The 19493-nt window shown below is 49.6% G+C and overlaps 1 protein-coding gene across 1 annotated transcript in view; it reads left to right on the top strand.

Moving 5' to 3' along the window:
• LOC138566703 (adenosine deaminase domain-containing protein 2-like) overlaps window positions 1-19493 on the top strand; it is a 1803535-nt gene that overhangs the window by 684602 nt on the left and 1099440 nt on the right. The gene's annotated exons all lie outside the window — the stretch shown is intronic.

Genomic DNA, 19493 nt, shown 5'->3' with positions numbered 1-19493 from the left:
CAAGTTTGGACAAATAGTTCTTGCAGGAAGGCTTCTGTTTGGACCAGGGAGGAGACAACCCAATGGGTGAGGAGACCCCTCTTGTGGAACAGGACCGTCATTCGATCCTGACAAGGCGCACTACCCCTTCATCAGTGCCAGTAAGGCGTGCTTGCCCTCCATCCGTGCCAGCCCAGGTGGTCCCTCAACAGGGCCCTAGAGACATGTCTCTGGATATTCTGACGACACTGCACACTATAGTGTCAGAAATACAACAGCGGCTTCCACCCCGATGGCTCCGGCGGGGGCACCCCCAGGCGCATCCCACCGAGACCACGGCACAGACCCCACCCTGTGAGTCCAAAGCACCCTCCAACACAGAGGCGGCCAAGGCCACCCCCCACTCTGGCTGTATCAGTGGTGGACCCACTTCATACGGACATAGGAACGGACACGGATACAGGCACTATGGAGACGGATGAGTTGATGACTTTTTGCTGTCGGATGGGGAGCCTCAGGATTCCTATGACCCCAGCCCTCCAGGGCATCGCTTCTTGATGAGGTGGGTTCCTTCCACTCCATGCTTTCAAGGGCATCTACCCTCTTCAACTTAGTGCCCTAGGAAAAGAAAAAGGAGGGATTTCTTTAGCGGAGGTGTTCTTCATCCAGGAAGACGGTAACATCCATTCTTCTGCAGGACAATGTTTGTGAAGAAGGCCTAGCTCTCTTGAAGACCCTGAGCTTTAGACCAGATGGACCAGAAAAATGGGACACATTTGAGAATAAATACAGATCACAGCCGTCCCCGGATTCTGTAGTTTCAGCCGCTGCCAGTAAGCGGTCAGCAAACCCGTCCTCCAAATCAATGGTTCCCCCTGACCAGGAGGGGAAAAAGCTGGACCAAATGGATACGCTTATCATTTATGCCTCCGCCAGTATCCTGGCCTGCTATGACCGGGAGTTGTTTCAAGCTGGGCACGATCTTGGGTTTCTTGTCCAATGAGAAAAAGACTGAAGCTTTAGCCCTATTTCAGGAGGACGAGGTGGCCTCTGACCATGCCATCACGGTGGCATTGGAGGTTGCAGACCTTGGTTTTCATCAAATGGGAAATGGAGTAGCACTCAGACGCCAGGGCTGGCTAAATGCCACGCATTTCAGACATGTCCAAGAAAAGGTGGTGAATATGCCTTTCGATGGGAATAATCTCTTCGGCACGGTGGTGGACAAAACGCTGCAAGCTATAAAAACAAACACAAACAGCAACATCGCTGATGACCTTGTAGCAGTGACGGTCTTCATCCTTTCGTTCGTCTAGAGGGACGGTCCGCAGATCCTCTAAGGGCTACACAGCCAACTCATACCGTCAACCCTCCTGCACCACCTCCCAAGAGACATAAAGGGGCCGGTCACAGGCCTTCAGCGGAGGGGCACAGCGTTGATGTCTACAAGCCAGGACACAAAAGCCCAAAGAAGCCTGACCCGGATCAGGGCCCAGACCCTCACTTTCGCACCCTGGTTGGGGGGGTGGGGGCGGGCATCTGACACACTTTGTCAACGAGTGGAAGAACATCACCACGGATGAGTGGGTGCTGGATATACTTCACCAGGGGCACACACTGGAATTAAAACAGAGGTGCTCTTGCATTCCTCTGTGGCATGAAAAGAGATGCACATGGCCCAGCTGCTGAGAGGTGCAGGCCATGTTAAGAAAAGGCCATACAAAACTGCAATTATCTGTGGATAAGTGCACCCCTCCATTCATTTATGAGACAATTTATGCGTAAAAACGCTGACCAGCATCCTTTCCAAAGGAATAGCCCTACTCAGAGGGCATATGTTACAGACAAATCGCAGTAAACATGTTTGAAGTTCATTTATTGCATTTTCTGCTCAAAATTCATTATAAAACATTCATTTGTAGAAAAACCACATATAACACAATGACATTTCATATATTAGAAACCAATTTTAAAGATAAACATATCACATCTAAAAAAACACATATCATATCAAAACCAGTGATCACATTTCACCCATCCTTGCTCACATCCGCTTTCATCCACATTCATACCATCCACCATTCGTACTGTGCAAAAAAAGTTTTAATCACTCTGTTCTAGAGGTAGGACATCCATCTATTAGGGCTTGAATGTTATTGTATAATTACTAAGGTCTATTTGACACTAAATTTTTCTTTTCACCAAGTTAAACAAGACAAATGTTCAAACAAGCTTACTCATGAACATATACCAATTGCCTATATATTTTGCGATAACTCAGAGGCCCAACTTGACAAAGTGAGCTCTATGGTGTTGTCTACTCGAGTTTCGGGCACCGCAATAGAGATATAATATTTCTATCTGGTGCACCTCATCAGGACATATACATTGTTAGATACCAAAAAACACTTCATATTAGCGTAGTTCAGCTCCATATGTAATGCGTGTCATCTAGGTGTTCAAAATATAACTTCTTTCCATTCTCAAACAGAGTTGCATATTTCTGTAGGTCAAATTGTTTCTGTGGGGGGCTCCAAAAAAGAGGAATAGCTGGGGGGAAAATGGGCACACTGAGGTCCAAGGCGTTCTTAATAGGGTGTACTTCATGTAATGATCCTGTGCTGGCTGTCAATGCCTCCCGGGATTTCCCTCCTGGACAATATGTTTCCGTCTTAGGGTTGTAGCCATGTTAAGAAAAGGTGCAATAGAATCTTTCTGGTCCGGAAGAAGTCAGGGGGGTAGCGTACGATCCTAAACTTGCAATGCCTGAACAAATACCTGGAGTCCCAAAAATTCAGCATGGTCACATTGCAGCAAGTACTCGGCCTGCTGGAAGATGATTTCCTATTGACGTTTGACCTGGAGGATGCCTACTTCCACGTCTTCATACATCCAAAGCACCGTAAGTTCTTGCACTTTGTGGGTCTGGGACGTCACTATCAGTTCAAGGCTCTGCCCTTTGGGCTGACATTGGCACCAAGATTATTCACAAACTGCCTGGCCCTGGTGGCAGGGCACCTGCAGCGCACCTGCATCTCAAGGGCATACACGTCTATCCGTACCTGGACGACTCTCTCATCCGGTCCCCCACTCAGGCCTTGGCATTGCAGCACATCAGGGAGACCATACGCCTTCTGACGAGCTTGGATTCCCCATAAACTATTCGAAGTCCTGCGTGGTGCCATCGCAGAATGCTCTGTTTCTAGGCGCCTGCCTTGACACAGTTACATCAGTGGCGTTTCCCTCAGAGGAGAGAGTGGCAGCTACGTTTGGGAATGTGCATCGCCTAGCTACGGCTTCATCCACAACGGTGCGCACCATCAAGCCTCTGCTGGGCATGTTGTCGTCCTACATTAACCTGATTCCGTTTTGCAGACTACAAATGGGACCTCCACAGGAGTTTCTGGAGGCCAGGTGGCTCAAGATCATGGGCAAGTGGAGACAAGATTGCCCCCCAAACAAGACTTCAGGCAAGCCATTCAGTTGTGGGGAGTGCATCAACACCTTAGGTAGGCAACCCTGATTCTGGTTCCCCCGTTACAGGCTACGGTCACTACGATGCCTCTCTGGACGGATGGGGGGCTCACGCCGGACAGTCCCGCGCCAGAGGCCTCCGGCTTCTGGAAGAGCAAGCTATGCACTTCAATGTTCTGGAGCTGCAGGCGTGTTTTGGGCCCTCAAGTCTTTCCTACCATTTCTGCGAGGATGGCTGGTGAGGATCTTCACGGACAACACCACCACTGTTTTACATCTGGTAGCAGGGAGGGACCTGCTCTCTAACTTGTGCCATTCTTCAGGACATGTATCTCGTCCCATTTCATCTGGCAGGCATCAAGAACACCATTGCAGACTCCCACAATAGGGATATGCGGTCCTGCCACGAATGGGAGCTCCAGCAGGTACAGAGGTCACGTTTCTTCACCATGTGGGACTGATCCTGGATCGATCTCTTTGCGACAACAGCAAACTGAAAGTGCCAGGCTTTCGCCAGCAGGTTTCCCTGGCAGGGAAGCCTGGGAGATGCGTTTTCATTCACATGGGGAGGGCCTCTTCCTGTAAGATTTCCCTCCAATACATCTGCTGCTATGTGTGATCAAAACACTGAAACGCTGTTGCAGCAAGATAATACTGATTGCCCTGGCGTGGCCTCTCCAGATATGGTACCCCGTACTCCTCCACATGGCGATGGTGCTGGCCATCCGGCTGCCTTCACTTCCCAACTTCTCCAGAGAAGATGCAACGATACTGCACCACGACACAGCATCACTGAACCTCATAGCTTGGCTCCTGCAGCCCTAGAGTTTGGACATTAATGCATCCCTGTAGAATGCAGTAAGGTCCTAGCCAAGGCTAGAGCGTCCTCTACACTATCTTGTTAATGCTGCCAGTGGAAACACTTCACTGTGTGGTGCAGGGTGCAAAAGATCACACCTGCATGTCACAGCCCCTCAGCTCCTGCCATACCTGTTGTCTTTAGCCAAGGCAGGATTGTCCCATGCCTCCATCAAGGTGCATCTGAAGAACCATTTCTTGGTACACGGTCATCAGGCAGACAATCGCACTGATACTCACAGGCTCATCAAGGAGTTTCCAAGGACACTCCTTAGTACATTTCCGCTGGTGAAGGCTCATGCTCTTGCTTGGGAGCTCAATGTCGTTCTTACTAAACTCATGGGGCCCCCATTTGAACCTTTGCATCAGGCGCCTCTGAAGTTTCTCTCGTGGAAGACCGCTTTCCTAGTGGCCATCACCTCAGCCAATGCGGGTCAGGGAGATTGTCTCTTTCCTGCAAATGCCCATACTTGTCTTTTCATGCCACGAGGGTGGTGCTTCGGACCCACCGCACCTTTATGCTGAAGGTTCCATCTGAATTCTATCTCGACGAACCCTTGGTGCTTCGAGTCTTCTTCCCGAATCCTTCTTTGGTCGCTGCATACGCTGGATGTTGCTCGTGCCTCGAAGTTATATGTGGGACGCACAAAGGATTTTTCGGAAGACATCACAACTCTTTGTGAATTTCGGAATTGTGAATCACGGGAAGGCCCTTCGAAGGCTTCTATATCCAGGTGACTCTCCGGCTGCAACATGCACTGTCAACATCTGGCCAACAGACCTCTTCCAGGCCGGCCGAGAGCCCATTGCACCAGAGCCATTGCAACAACAGCGTTTCTCTCTGGTGTTGCCCTGCTAGACATTTGTGGGGCTGCTACATGGAGGTCTACGCACACCTTCATGAAATTATACTGTGTCAACAGGGATTCCAGGGAGGAGTCCAGAGTCGGTCAGGCCTACGCCACATGTTTGTTTGAGGTGAGTCTGGTCCAGAGGTAAGTGATTGTACTTCTGTTGAGCCATGCCACCTTCTGTGGTTGTGTTATGTAATAATGTGTTGTCACGACCCATGACCCAAAACCCCACTGGCATGGTCACATGCCAGGTAGGGTTAGGACTCACTTGGGGCCCCTAGGGCCTTGCATTATTATCATAGACTCTCCTGGAGTCAGTCGCCAGGCTCATGTTCAGATTGGGACATTGTCTTGAAGGGACTACTTTTTCTGTGAAGGCCTGCAGCCAACATGGAGGCACCCACACAGTCTAGTTCCTAAGAACCAGACTGTGCGGTGCAGTGTTTTAGGGTGTGGTAGCCCGGACTACTTTACCTGGACTACTTTACAGAGGGCTATATAGACCACACCCAAGCTACAGAACGTGCTTCGCGTTATTCTGCAGCCAGCAGCGTGACACTCATCGTGTTCAGAGACCAGCACCTGGCGATCCTTGAATAGCGGACCTGCAGAGACAAAAGAACATCATTAGCAGTCTCTGCTTATCTGCAACTTTCCATTGGTCGATTTTTGCTGCTCTAGGTCTTCCATCCAGTCGGCAGCATCATCAGGACACCACACACGCACGGGAACGAAGCACCTGGGGGAGAGAGAAAGAAGGACAACGTTAAAACAGGTTACTCACGGCATCCACGGCAGTAATCACAAAATCCTCACTTGGCTGGGCATTTCTTGACCCGTTCCGCTCCGGAAATCTTCACACGACCAGAAAGACCATCTCGATCTGAAAAGAAATAAAGAATACAGGTTAGCAAGAAAAGACATTACCGTGCCGCACTTCGCGCTTAATCTACCATCCATCATACGCTCTTACGTCCATCATCCTGGCAGGAGCCTGATCCAAGTAGCGCACCCACCGAACCTCCGTGCACCTAAGGGGAAACAAACAAAGAAAAGACGTTAATAGTAAGAAAGGAAAGCAAGGACATTTTAAGACTGCTATAACCAGACTTACCTCCTTAAAGACACTTGAATGGGTTAGCACCAGTGAAGTTAACTCGGTCGCTTCAACCCACAGAAAACTACGTGCCCCTGCACAGAAGGCAGGACGGAGAGCACGCCAAACAGAACAAGGTGAGGAGTGGGCCATCAGGCCGAGTCCAGGGGGCTGGTGGGAGGAAACGAAATCTGTTCCTAAATCCAGTCCTCCTGTGTCTTCAGGCCCGACTGCCATAGAAGGCATCATCCAGAATCGGGAAGGTCCAGGGTGAATCCGGCAACTAGGGCATAAGAGCGTCCCCGTGGATACCAGGTGAATGTTACATGTGTATTCATAGTCATAAGCATGTGAATCCATGCCAAACCATATGCTGGAGAAGGAACAAGTTACTTACCTGTAACTGTTGTTCTGCAGCATATTTCTGCCATAGATTTGCATGCAAACCCTCCCTCCTTCCCCGCGGTGGCTCTTCGTGGTTCATACTGTCGCTTTCAAATCTGAAGATGGCCACCAGGGTTGGGCTTAGAGAGACACTCGTCATTGGATGGGTGCAGTATGACCCAGTCTTCAGTGATCAGTTAAGCAGAGAAAGGTAGTTATTAAAGCAAGACTGCTTTCTTTTTTACAGAGGATTCCCGGCCTGACGACAGGGAATATTCATGAGCATGTGAATCCATGCCAGACCAATGATGAAGAACAACAGTTGCAGGTAAGTAACATGTTCCTTATATCTCCTTCCAGCGTTAGCTGCTTCGGAATTCACTTTTGCGGTAGAGGACGCTGTGTGTCGTCAAAGAGTCGATGTCCTTTGACGGCCTCCGTCCCCTCTCGAGGTTGATGTCATCGAAAGTTTAAATAGCACACACTATGCCTGTTTTCAGTTCTGTTTTTCCGCTAAAGCTATCAGTTCGGATACAGCACGGTTATGTCTGTCGCAAAAACATTTGTTGAAAATGTCTACTTCGAAGGGATTGTGTCCTCCGACGTATTCCTTATCTTTGATAATACGTTTCCAGCTTGCTGGCCTCGGAAATGTATTCTGTAGAGGGCGCCGCGCGTCGACGTCCGCCGAGTCAATGTCCCTCCACGGCCACCGTATCGGCGCCGACGTCACCATGCCCATAAATAGCCACGCGCTGCGTCCGTTGCTCAGTTCCGTTTTTCCGCGCTTCATGGGGCCTCGGAACGTCGTTGCTCAGTTCAGTCAGGATAACTCTATATCTACTCGAATAATACCTACTCGTTCTCGATGGCATCTTCATCGGAACCGACGACGCCGCGATCCGGCTTCAAGAAATGTCGAGACTGCGGTAAAAAAATGTCGATAACGGATCCACACAGGATCTGCTTGTGGTGCTTGCGAGCCGAGCACCATTGTTCGGAGTGTGAGGACTGCATGTCCATGATGGCGAAAGCCTTGAAGGAGCGCAAGGGGAAGCTCGAGAGAGGTAAGTCAGTCAAAACCTCCTCGAAGGTTTCTTCGGCTGAGTCGAGGCATTCGTCTCCTCGCCATCGAAAACATTCCCATTCTAGATCTCGAAGTAGCTCCCACCATTCGTCGAGATCAAGACACTCAAAAAAGAGACATCGAAGATCCCCTTCCTTGTCGTCTTCTGTTTCCCCAGAAAGGGTCTCCTGTCCCACAAAACACAGCTCTCAGGCTGAGTGGGAGGAATTCAGAAAGAAAATGTTAAGCGTCTTCGAGAACGCAGCCTCGACCCCCTCGAAGACAGCTGGGGGTGATACCCTGGGTGAAAAACCCAAAAAATCAAAACGCTGCGAGTCGCAGCACCAGGCGAAACATTCCACCCGAGAGCGCCACAATCCATCGGGTAAGAAGGCACCATCTTCGACGCCGTCGTCGAAGATTCCTTCGATGCATGGATTGGCGCCATCGACGCCGTTGTCGAAGGGTTCCTCGACGCATCGGTCGATCGGCTCGACACCGATGAAAGAGAAGACCAAGGCTACTCCACAGCCAACAGTGATTCTAAGGGCCTCCGGCACGACGCCGAGACTGTCGTCGATGTCCTCGAGTAGAATCCCGATCCTCTCGAGTTCTTAGAGACCCCTTCCAGTTTTTTCGACGCCGTTCTCGGCGCCTTCGAAGCCTGTCACATTGGCGTCGACGACATCGACGTTTTCTCGCCCAATAATGACGAGTTTGGCTCCTTCTGCCTTAGAGATGGGTTTTACACCATTTCAGAGGTCAGAGTACCCTGGACTATCTTCAATTTATGAAGAGGGGGAAGATTCTGACCAGGAAACATTTGGATTACAGAGGACCACACTGCCTATTTCAGAGGATTTCAACTCTGAGGAAAGAAGGCAGAAGGACCTACAGGAGTCACTACATGAGGCAAGTGGGCTGGACACTTCCCCAGAAGTTGAATTTGTTAAGCCAGACCCAGGGGAACATGCCGAAACACCCTATAGAACCCTTATGGCAAGAATTATAGAATTTATGGGTTGATCTGCGCCTTCCCCTGTTTTTCAACAGGATGACCTAACAGACATATTAGACAAAGGTCTACAGGAGGACCCTGTGGCCCCCTTCCATGCAGCCTTACAAAGAAAAATTACATCTAATTGGGAAACTCCTGAAGTTATCCCTGCGGTCAATAAAAGATTGTCAGCCAAGTATAGGGTAGTGGCTGCTGACCCTGAATACTTATCAAAACACCCGACTCCAGAGAGCCTGGTGGTTCAAGCGGCAACTTCATCTAGCAGTAGGACCGCTTACCCTACTGTTCCACAGGACAGAGATGACAAGAGGTACGATTTTATGGCGAAGAAAGTCTTCTCTGCTTGTAGTATGGCGTTGAAGTCCATCAACGCCACCTGTACGCTCGCCAGGTTCAGTCACACACTGTGGGAGTGTGCTTCATTAGCGGCTGACTGCATACCCGAAGGAGAGGAAAAGGAAGCCTTCCTTAACATTATTAAAGATGGCAAAGATGCCATGTGCGAATCACTTCAAACTGGCATCGATTCCGCTGACAGTATCAGCAGAGCCATGGCGGCAAGTACAACAATCCGCAGGCATGCGTGGTTGCGAAAGTCTGGCTTTGCTCCAGATGTACAGGCCAGACTTTTGAATATGCCCTTTGACAGCTCTTCACTATTCGGAAAAAAGGCTGATGACAGTCTGGAAAAGTTGCAAACTTCTAAAGCAGCAGCAAAATCTTTAGGAGCTGCTATCAGCCAAACTCCTTTTCGCCCCTCAGGAACCTCTGGGAGAGGAAAGTCCTTTCGCTATTATTCCGCATTCGGGAAAGGCAGAGGACAGCCGGCTCAAGGAGGCCAAAGGAGAACCACCCGAGGTGGACGGGTCAAAGGTACTAAGGCCGCAGCAGCAGCAGATGCCTCTTTACCCTCGGCATCTGCATCAGCCGCCCCTAAACCACTCTGAGGCCTTTCCACACAATACACCTGTAGGGGGCAGGTTAACTCACCATCTGACGGAATGGCAGGCTATAACGTCAGATGCTTGGGCATTGGAGACAGTTGCCCAGGGTTACTGCCTACCCTTTCTACACATCTCTGAGTCATCCACCGGGGAACAGCTCTCTAAAAGTTCCAGATCCGCTCCTCTTGCAGGAAATTATAGACCTGCTAGAGAAAGGTGCCATAGAACCGGTACCTGTAGCGGACAGGAACAAGGGCCCCCCCTACTTTCTCATACCAAAGAAGGACGGATACTGAGACCCATCCTGGACTTACGAGAATTGAACAAGTTCCTCAGGAAGGACAAGTTCAAGATGGTAGCTCTCTCTCAGATCCTTCAGGCCCTCCAGCTCCAGGACTGGCTGGTATCTCTGGACCTTCAGGATGCTTATTTCCATGTGCCAATCCATCTCAAACACAGGAAATACCTGAGGTTCGCAATTGGCGACTCTCATTATCAATTTCGAGTTCTGCCATTTGGGCTGACCTCCGCCCGAGTGTCTTCACCAAGCTGATGTCGGTAGTGGCAGCGAGTCTAAGGAGGGAAGGGATCCACGTCTACCCCTACCTGGACGATTGGCTGATCAGGGCTGTATCTTCGAAACAGGCCCAGGCTCAGCTAGATTATGTCTGCCACTTCCTTCACAAACTGGGCTTCTCCCTCAATTTAAAGAAGTCACAGATGATACCATCACAGAGACCCCAGTTCATTGGAGCGGTCCGGGACACTTCCCTGGGAAAAGCCTCGTCACCAGAGGTGAGGGCTCAAGATATTCTACAGATGGTCACCAAGTTTCAAAATGCCCAACGTCTCCCAGCCTTCGACTTTTTGAGGTTGCTAGGCCTCATGGCATCCTGCATCTTCCTTGTGCCTGAGGCTCGCCTGAGAATGACATCTCTTCAGTGGGCACTGAGAAGTCAGTGGTCGCAATTCTCAGGGAGAATGACGGATCTCCTCCGGATTCCGGACAAGGTAGCCCGCGACCTTCAATGGTGGGCCTATCCAGAGAACCTCTTGAAAGGAGAACTGTTTTAGCAACCATGGCCGGAAATAACAGTAGTCACAGACGCCTCACTCACGGGGTGGGGAGCCCATGCCAACGACTTGACCATCAGCGGTCGTTGGTCTCCATCAGAGTCCAGACTACACATCAACCTATTGGAGCTGAGAGCGATCAGACTAGCGCTGAAAGCTTTCCTGCCTTCAGTACAGGGGAGAAATGTCCTGATAATGACGGGCAACACAGTGGCCATCCACTACCTCAACAAAAGAGGAGGCGTAGGATCACTGCCACTGTGCAGAGAGGCGATGCAGCTCTGGTTTTGGGCAATCCAAGAAGGAATCTCTCTGTCGGCAGTCCACCTAGCCGGAGAGAAGAACTTGACAGCGGACGCTCTGAGCAGGCAGAGAACAGTCTCCCACGAGTGGGAGCTAGCTCAGGAAGTCCTTCAAGAGATCTTCGCCCTTTGGGGAACCCCTCAGGTGGATCTGTTCGCCACAAGCACCAACAGGAAGTGCGATCTGTTCTGTTCAAGGGAATTTCCCCCGAGAGGAGCTCTAGGAGACGCGTTCGTAGTGGACTGGGAGTTTCCACTCCTTTACGCATTCCCACCAGTCCCTGTTATTCCTCAAATGATCAGGAGGTTGAGAAGATTCCGGAAAACCATGATCCTAATTGCCCCGGATTGGGCCAGGAGAACGTGGTACCTGGACCTTCTAGATATGTCCATCTGTCCTCCAAACCGTCTTCCACTCAAAGAGAATCTCCTCTCGCAGAAGGGAGGTCAGGTTCTCCATCCAGACACCAGAACCCTCAACCTTCACGCTTGGCTTCTGAAAGGGTGAGGTACAAGGATTGGGATCTCCCTGATGACGTCATGGAGGTGTTGCTTTCAGCTAGAAGGCCAGCAACAAAGTCTTTATACCGCTGCCGTTGGAACAAATTTTGCAGCTGGTGTAGGGAAGAGAATATCGACCCTTTTTCATGTGGTACACCAACGGTGTTATCGTTTCTACTCTACTTGGCAAACTCAGGCGTTCAAGTTGGCACTGTAAAAGGCTGTCTCGCAGCGCTTTCTATCTTCAAGCGCACTGCGGAGGAACCATCGTATTTCAAACTTCCTCTAGTGATACAATTTCTCAAGGGATTAACTAATGTTTATCCTCCAAAACCATTCCAGGATCCCTTATGGGACTTCAATTTAGTCTTAAACTTCCTAATGGGCACTCCATTTGAACCACTTCACTCTTGTTTGCTGAGATTTCTCACGCTTAAAACTGTCCTATTGGTAGCACTAACATCTGCTAGGAGGGTGAGCGAGCTACAAGCTCATTCCTGTAAACCCCCACATACAATTTTCCACAAGGACAACGTTGTCCTAACGGTGAAGCCTAATTTCCTCCCAAACGTGGTTTCTGAATTTCGTATTACTCAGAAAATTACCTTACCTTCGTTCTACCCTCCTCCCCATCCGGGGAAAGAAGAGGAAAGGCTACATGGGCTGGACCCAAGGCGAGCTCTCTGCTTTTACATCAGCAGAATGGCTAGGATCAGGCAAGCAGACCAACTGTTTGTAGGATACTTGGGTCACAAGTTGGGACTACCCATAACAAAACAAACCATCTCCAGGTGGATTATTTTGGCCATTCTGGAATGTTACAAACTGGCAGGGAAAGAGCCACCCCAAAATCTCAGGGCTCATTCAACCAGGGGTATCGCAACCTCTTCGGCTCTCCCAAGAGGGGTACCGGTCCGAGACATATGTGCGGCTGCCACATGGTCGTCCGCGCATACATTCACAAACCTTTACAATCTGGATTCCTCCACTAGTCAAGAGACCAGATTTGGCAAGGCTGTATTACATTCGGTTCATCCCTAAAGGGACACATAACATTGACTCCCACCTCCAATTACATGCCACTGCTATGGGAGTCTATCAAAGATAAGGAATACGTCAGAGGACACAATCCCTTTGAAAAACAAGTGACTTCTTACCTTGTAACGTTCTTTCGATGGGATGTTCCTCCGATGTATTCCTTATCGCCCCTCCCATCCATCCCCGCTGTGATACTTCCCTTGTGGTTGCAGCTTACGCTCCTTCAAGGTCAATAACCAATTCAGGCATGACTTTTCTTATGCTACAAAACGGTACTGAGCAACGGACGCAGCACGTGGCTATTTATGGGCATGGTGACGTCGGCGCCGATACGGTGGCCGTCGAGGGACATCGACTCAGCGAAAGTCGACGCGCAGCGCCCTCTACAGAAAAAAATTCCGAGGCCAGCAAGCTGAAAACGTATTATCAAAGATAAGGAATACGTCGGAGGAACATCCCGTCGAAAGAACGTTACAAGGTAAGAAGTAACTTGTTCTTCTCCAGCATTGGATCTTTCATTGATTCACATACTTAGAATATTCCCCGTCGTCAGGCTGGGAACCCTCAGTACTTTCATAAATATGTTTTCTATAGGAAAAATGTCGACACTTCTGTGTCCTATCTACATCGTTTTGGGCCGTTTACGCATGCCCCAATAGGACGTAGCAGTATAAATGCCCCGCCCCCGCGGCTCCCATCAGATTTCAACCGTCTTCCAAAGTAGTGGGATCACCTCGCATCATCTACTATTTTTGCTAGGTTGTTTCGTCGTTTTTTCCTAATGTCTGGAAAAGCTCTTTTTCGTCCGTGTGCTACATGCGGATTAAAGAAAGTGTATGAAGGAGATGGCCATATGGACTGCATATATTGTCTCCACCCTCACCATTCGGCAGACAATTGTGACACCTGTAAAGGTTTCTCCCAGAAGACTCTCAAAAGACTGGAATAGGCGGTTGGTGGCTTGGTTGAACGACGGAGCGGGTGCGTACCCCCCTTCGGAGGTAGGCTCCACGCATAGTTTGGCCTCGATAACTAAAGCTTTAGGGGCCCCCCGCCGTTCAGCATCGGCTGAACCTCCGGTGAAGAAAGCGCGTCCGATGGAGAAAGGCTCATCGGAAAAACATTCCACAAGAGAATCTTCGCTGAAGCGAAAACCTCGTTGTCTTCCTCGTCTAAGAAGGAGAGGAAAGAACAGTCGAGATCCTCCTCAGGTGATAATCATAGATCATGCTCAAGTCGAGATTCTGAAAAAAACGCACATCAAGTTCAAAAAAGGCAGGAACACCTCAAGGATCTGCGCATCTACCAGCGTCGTCGACGGGAGTGCGATCGTCGACGCCCTCACTGCCAGTGACGCAGATCGTCTCTTCAGGTGTTCCGCCGCAGGTGACGGCGACGACAGCAGTGCAGAATTTAACCTCGTCGACGGAGACTCCACTGGAGGCCTGGCGACCGGAGGTATACGACCCGGTTCTACCAGAAACCTTGTTGCAGCAGGAGGCGGCCTTGTCCATATCCTCTGTGGACGACGAGCATGAGCAGGTGGCTGGACCTGCAGAACTTGGGTTGCAAGGGGTTAGCAGGCTGACTCTTTCGAGCGGGATGAATATCCCGGTTACAACTCGTTGCTTAACCCTCAAACCGTTTTATCTCTGGAAGTTCTATCTACATTGCAGAACTTGTTGAAGAAATTGGATGAGAAGTTACCTCAGGCGAGACCAGGCGTCGACGAGCCAGGTCCTTCCCATCAACCAACTCCTATGGCGTTGACGGCGACGCCGGCCCGTGAAAGCCTTCCATGTGCACCCCCGGAAGAAGGAGAGCTGCTGGAATCCGAGTCTGAGAGAGAGTCCATATCGGATGTATCGTTATCCCCCCTCTAGGGACCCGACCTGGGAGTCGGCAGCAGAGATGGAAGCTCCAAGAAGTCCAGCCCAACCGTCGCCCCCGGATGACATTGGTTCTTTCCACGCGATGATGAGTAAGGCTTGTACCGAATTTGGACTGGCCCAAGAGGAGGAGAAAAAAGACTGTTTTTTTGTTCGATCATATGGGAAAGGGAAGGAAACCAGTGTTTTCGGTCCCCATCTTAGATCATGTATGGCAAGAAGGACTACAAACGATGCGTCATCCGTTCTCGGAGCCGGTGATAAAAGGTAGACTGGAAAAGAAATTTAAGGCTCCCGAGTCTACTCCAAAATGTTTGTCCTCTCAACCGGCTCCAGAGTTGGTGGTGTCAGGGCTGCGGCGAGAAAGGCAAGGTCTTGGCACAAATGCACGACTCCTCCGGGGACCGAGGCCTGGAGACAAGACGCCTTTGGCAAAAAGGTGTTGTCGGTGGGTGCAACAACAGTGAAGACGGCCAATTCTCTGGCGATTATGGCCACTTATGACAGAGAGATGTGGCATCGTTCAGCGCCCATACTAGAACATCTGCCAGACGAACACAGAAAGGCTGCGATGTTCCTCGTCTGAGAGGGGGAAGAGGTCTCTAATCACTCTATAAATATCGCTGTAGACCTGGCAGAATCTGCAGGTTAACAACGGGGTGGTTCTGAGGAGACAAGCATGGCTCAAATTCACCAACTTCTGACCTGAAGTGCAATATAAAGTGTTGGATATGCCGTTTGAGGGAGACCTTCTTTTTGGTGAAAAGGTGGATGAGGGTTTGAAAGGCATGAAAGAGGACTCTGACACGGCACGTTCTCTCAGAGCCCTTCAGAGTGGAAGAGGTTTTCGTTCATTTTGCCCCTTTAGAGGAGCGTCGGGAAACTCCCGGATCTCGTCATCAAGGGAATGTACTTTGAATAGACCGTCGTACTCCTCTCATGGCTACAGGCGGGCTTCTCAGATCGCAAGAAGACGTCGGGACTATCAAGCCTCAAGGAAGAGGGGAGGTTACTCCTCGTCGTCGAAAGACAAACAATCGAAAGACCAGCAATGATGAGTTTCAGAACGTCCTGGGAGGCAGGGTGTCTCACTGTGTCGATAAATGGGAAAAGATAACCTTGGACTGGTGGGTATTGGACACTGTGAAGTTCGGTCATTCCTTACAATTCAAAAGCAAGCAGTCGCACATTCCACCAGTGTTTTCGGCTCAATCCCACCTGAACGTTTTAAAACAGGAGGTAGCACTTATGCTACAAAAAGGGGCTATAGAATTGGTACCTGTGTCGCAGAGGGGTCAAGGAGTGTATTCCCGGTACTTCGTTGTGAAGAAGCCCAACGGAAAATGGCATCCTATTCTCGACCTTCGAGACCTCAACAAAACGTTAAAAAATCTAAAATTCAAAATGCTCACACTTCCGGAAGCAATCCGGTAGATTCAACATGGGGATTTTCTGGCGTTGTTGGATCTCCAGGACGCGTACTTTCATATACCAATGCGTCGACGACACAGAAAGTTCCTCAGGTTTGTAGTCGGGCAGACCCACTACCAGTTCACAGTGCTCCCTTTTGGACTGAAATCATCTCCCAGGACGTGCACGAAATGCCTAGCCCCGGTTGCAGCATGGTTAAGAAAAAGGGCATCATGTTTACCCGTATCTGGACGACTGGTTAGTGAGGGGATAGTCCCCTATGGCAACGCAAGCAAGTCTAGACGCCACCATGCAACTTCTGCGATGACTAGGATTTGCGGTAAACTTCAAAAAGTCCTAATTGACTCCTTCAAGAAGCTTAGTGTTCTTGGGTGCACAGTTCGAAACTCAGTCAGGATTGGTGAGACCATCTGTGGAGAGGATCCACAGACTCAATCAGCTAGCAAGGCAATGGAGAGTCAACACCAAAGTGTCGGTAAGGAGATATATGTCGATCCTAGGCACCATGGCTTGGTGCATCCCTTTGGTGAACAACTGCCACCTCTTCATGAGGCCAATTCAAGAATTCCTGGCAGACTGATGGACCCAGAGCCAGGGACTTTGGTCAGACAAACTGACCGTCGACAACAAGCTCCTGCGAGCACTTAGATGGTGGCAAGTCTTCGAAAACCTATCCAGAGGGGTCCACCTGCAGGAACTGGAGTTCCACATGACCATAAAGACGGATGCGTTGCTGACTGGATGGGGGGCACATCTGGGCTCTCTCCAAACGCAAGGCCGGTGGTCGTCGGAGGAGTTGCTCCTTCATATCAATGTGCTGGAGTTGAGGGCAGTGCGTTGGGCCCTGAAAGCTTCTCTACCGCACATAAAAGGGTCAGTGGTGAGGATACGGACAGACAACACGACAATGTTTTACTTGAGAAAACAAGGAGGTACTTGCTCCAGAACTCTTTCCACCGAGGCTCAGGAGGTATGGCAGTGGGCTCTACAACAAAATATAACCATAGTAGCCCACCATCTTCCGGGAGTAAGGAACGTGCAAGCAGATTCCCTCAGCAGGGAAATGGATCAGATACACGAATGGGAACTGGACGAACTTCAGTTGTCGAAGATTTTCAGAAAGTAGGGACAGCCTTCTCTCGATCTCTTCGCGACGAGAGAGAACAAGAAGTGCGAACAGTACGCCAGCAGATGGCCACAGATCGATTCACTGGGGGAAGCGTTCTCCTTCCCGTGGACGGACAAGTTTCTGTACGCTTTTCCCCCATTTCCACTGATACGACGGACCCTGCAGTGGATTCACAGATACCGATGTCGAGTGACAGCTATCAATAGCGTGGCCAGTAACGTTTCAGAAAGTCCCGAACCTCCTGACCCGGGACAAGGGAACAGTGTCACACCACGATCCGGACAGTCTCCACCTGACAGCATGGCTCCTGACTTCTCAGAGTTTGGTACCCTGACTATTTAATCGGATTGCGGTCGGATTTTACAAGCCGCGCGAGCTCCGTCCACGAACACTTTGTACGCATGCAAGTGGAGGAGTTTCTGCATGTGGTGTGAAAATCAGCCGGGGTTACAGCCCCTGAATATAACTCCGCAACAGCTTCTGCCATATTTGCTGCATTTAGCGGAGAGTGGGTTATCTTTTTCATCGATAAAGGTACACCTGGCAGCCATTTCAAGGTTCACGCGGAGAAGGCATTCGTTACCATTGTTTAGTGATAGGCTGATAAAGCACTTCATGAAAGGTTTATTTCGCACATTTCCACCAATTAAAAAGTTTCCTCCGATCTGGAGTCTTAACCTAGTGTGGACGGAACTAATGAAAGCTCCCTTTGAACCTATGGCTTCTTCATCTATGAAATTCTTATCGTGGAAGTTGGCTTTTTTGGTAGCTATCACTTCAGCACGACTCTCGGTGATACAAGCATTAGTCATAGATCCTCTGTACTTGAGATTCTTTAAGGACAAGGTGGTGCTGGCAACCAACCCTCATTTCATTCCGAAAATTCCTACTGTCTTTCATAAACATTTGTCGATTGTACTACCTACATTTTCCGCGACTCCTTCATCGGTTGCGGAAAAAGCTCTCCATGCATTGGACATGAAATGAGCTCCAAAGTTTTATCTTCATCGGACTCAGCAATTTAGAAGTACAGAACAACTGTTTGTGGCTTATGGTCCGTCCACAAAAGGAAAGGCAATCTCAAAACAAGGACTAGCTCGATGGGTCTCGTCGACGATTGCCTTTTGTCACTCGAAAGCGGGGAAGCCGCTGGTAAGGCGTCCTAGAGCCCATTCCACGTGATCAACTTCATCTTCGACGGCATTGCTGGCCGGGATTCCGCTGGGAGACATCTGTCAGGCGGCATCCTGGTCGGTGCCACATACATTTACCCGCCATTATTGCCTCGAACGGCAGCATGCCGACGATGTACTGATGGGACGAGCAGTCCTACGTCATCTGTTTTAGTGAGGTAAGCCCTGTTTAAGGGAATGTCCTTTACTATATATATATATATATATATATATATATATATATATATATATCGTAATATGTCATAGTTGTTGGTATTCTTTGAAGTTAGCGTGTAACCGGTGGAGTTAAAAAAAAAAAAAAAAAAAAAAAAAGAGGATATGGTTGAGATGTTATTGGTTTGCATTCACACCTCCAGAAATCATGAGTACTGCTATGCAATCTATTCTAAGCATGGGAATCCATGAAAGATCCCATGCAAGGAGAAGGGATTAGTTTCTTACCTGTAACTCCATTTCTCCAGCATTGGTATCTTTCATGGACTCACATGCGCTCGCCGGCCTCCCCTACATGCAAACAATATATACCCCTTCCTACTTTGGGGGGTTAAAATCTGATGGGAGCCACGGGGCGGGGCATTTATACCGCTACGTCCTATTGGGGCATGCGTAAGCGGCCCAAAATGACATAGATAGGACACAGAAGTGTCGAAATTTTTCCTATGGAAAACGTCTTTATGAAGGTACCGAGGGTTCCCAGGCTGACGACGGGGAATATTCTAAGCATGTGAATCCATGAAAGATACCAATGCTGGAGTAATGGAGTTACAGGTAAGAAACTAATCCCTTCCTCTACCCCGAAGACCGGGTTCAAAAAATGCGTCGAACTGTGGATCGAAAATGTCCATTACCGACCCTCACCGCATTTGTTTGTGGTGCATGGGCAACGACCACACTACGGCTGACTGTGGTTCCTGTCCATCCATGACAGGAAAGGCACGCGAGGAACGAAAGGGGAAGCTCGCTGTGGGTAGGCGCCCTCAGAAATCCCTTACCAAAGTACCTTCAAAGAGACATTTGTCAGACGAATCGAGGGGTGAGTCGCAGTAGAGAAAATGTTCTAAAAATGTTCATCTACCCGCTATTCCTCTTCATCATTGAAAAAGTCAAAGAAATTACGTCCTAGGTCTCCGTCCTCATCCTCCCACTCCTCGCCTGCACAGGTCTATCCACTTTGAAAGCTGAATGGGAGGCCTTCAGGCTTCAAATGTTGAAAATCTTTGAAAAGGCAGCCCCGGCCCCCCACAAAGGAAAAGAAGAGCCATG

Source organism: Ambystoma mexicanum, chromosome 2p (assembly GCF_040938575.1).
Source record: "Ambystoma mexicanum isolate Mex_15411 chromosome 2p, UKY_AmexF1_1, whole genome shotgun sequence".
NCBI classification, from domain to species: domain Eukaryota; kingdom Metazoa; phylum Chordata; class Amphibia; order Caudata; family Ambystomatidae; genus Ambystoma; species Ambystoma mexicanum.
Note: the sequence above shows the minus strand (reverse complement) of the source record. Positions and strands in the feature narration are given on the sequence as shown.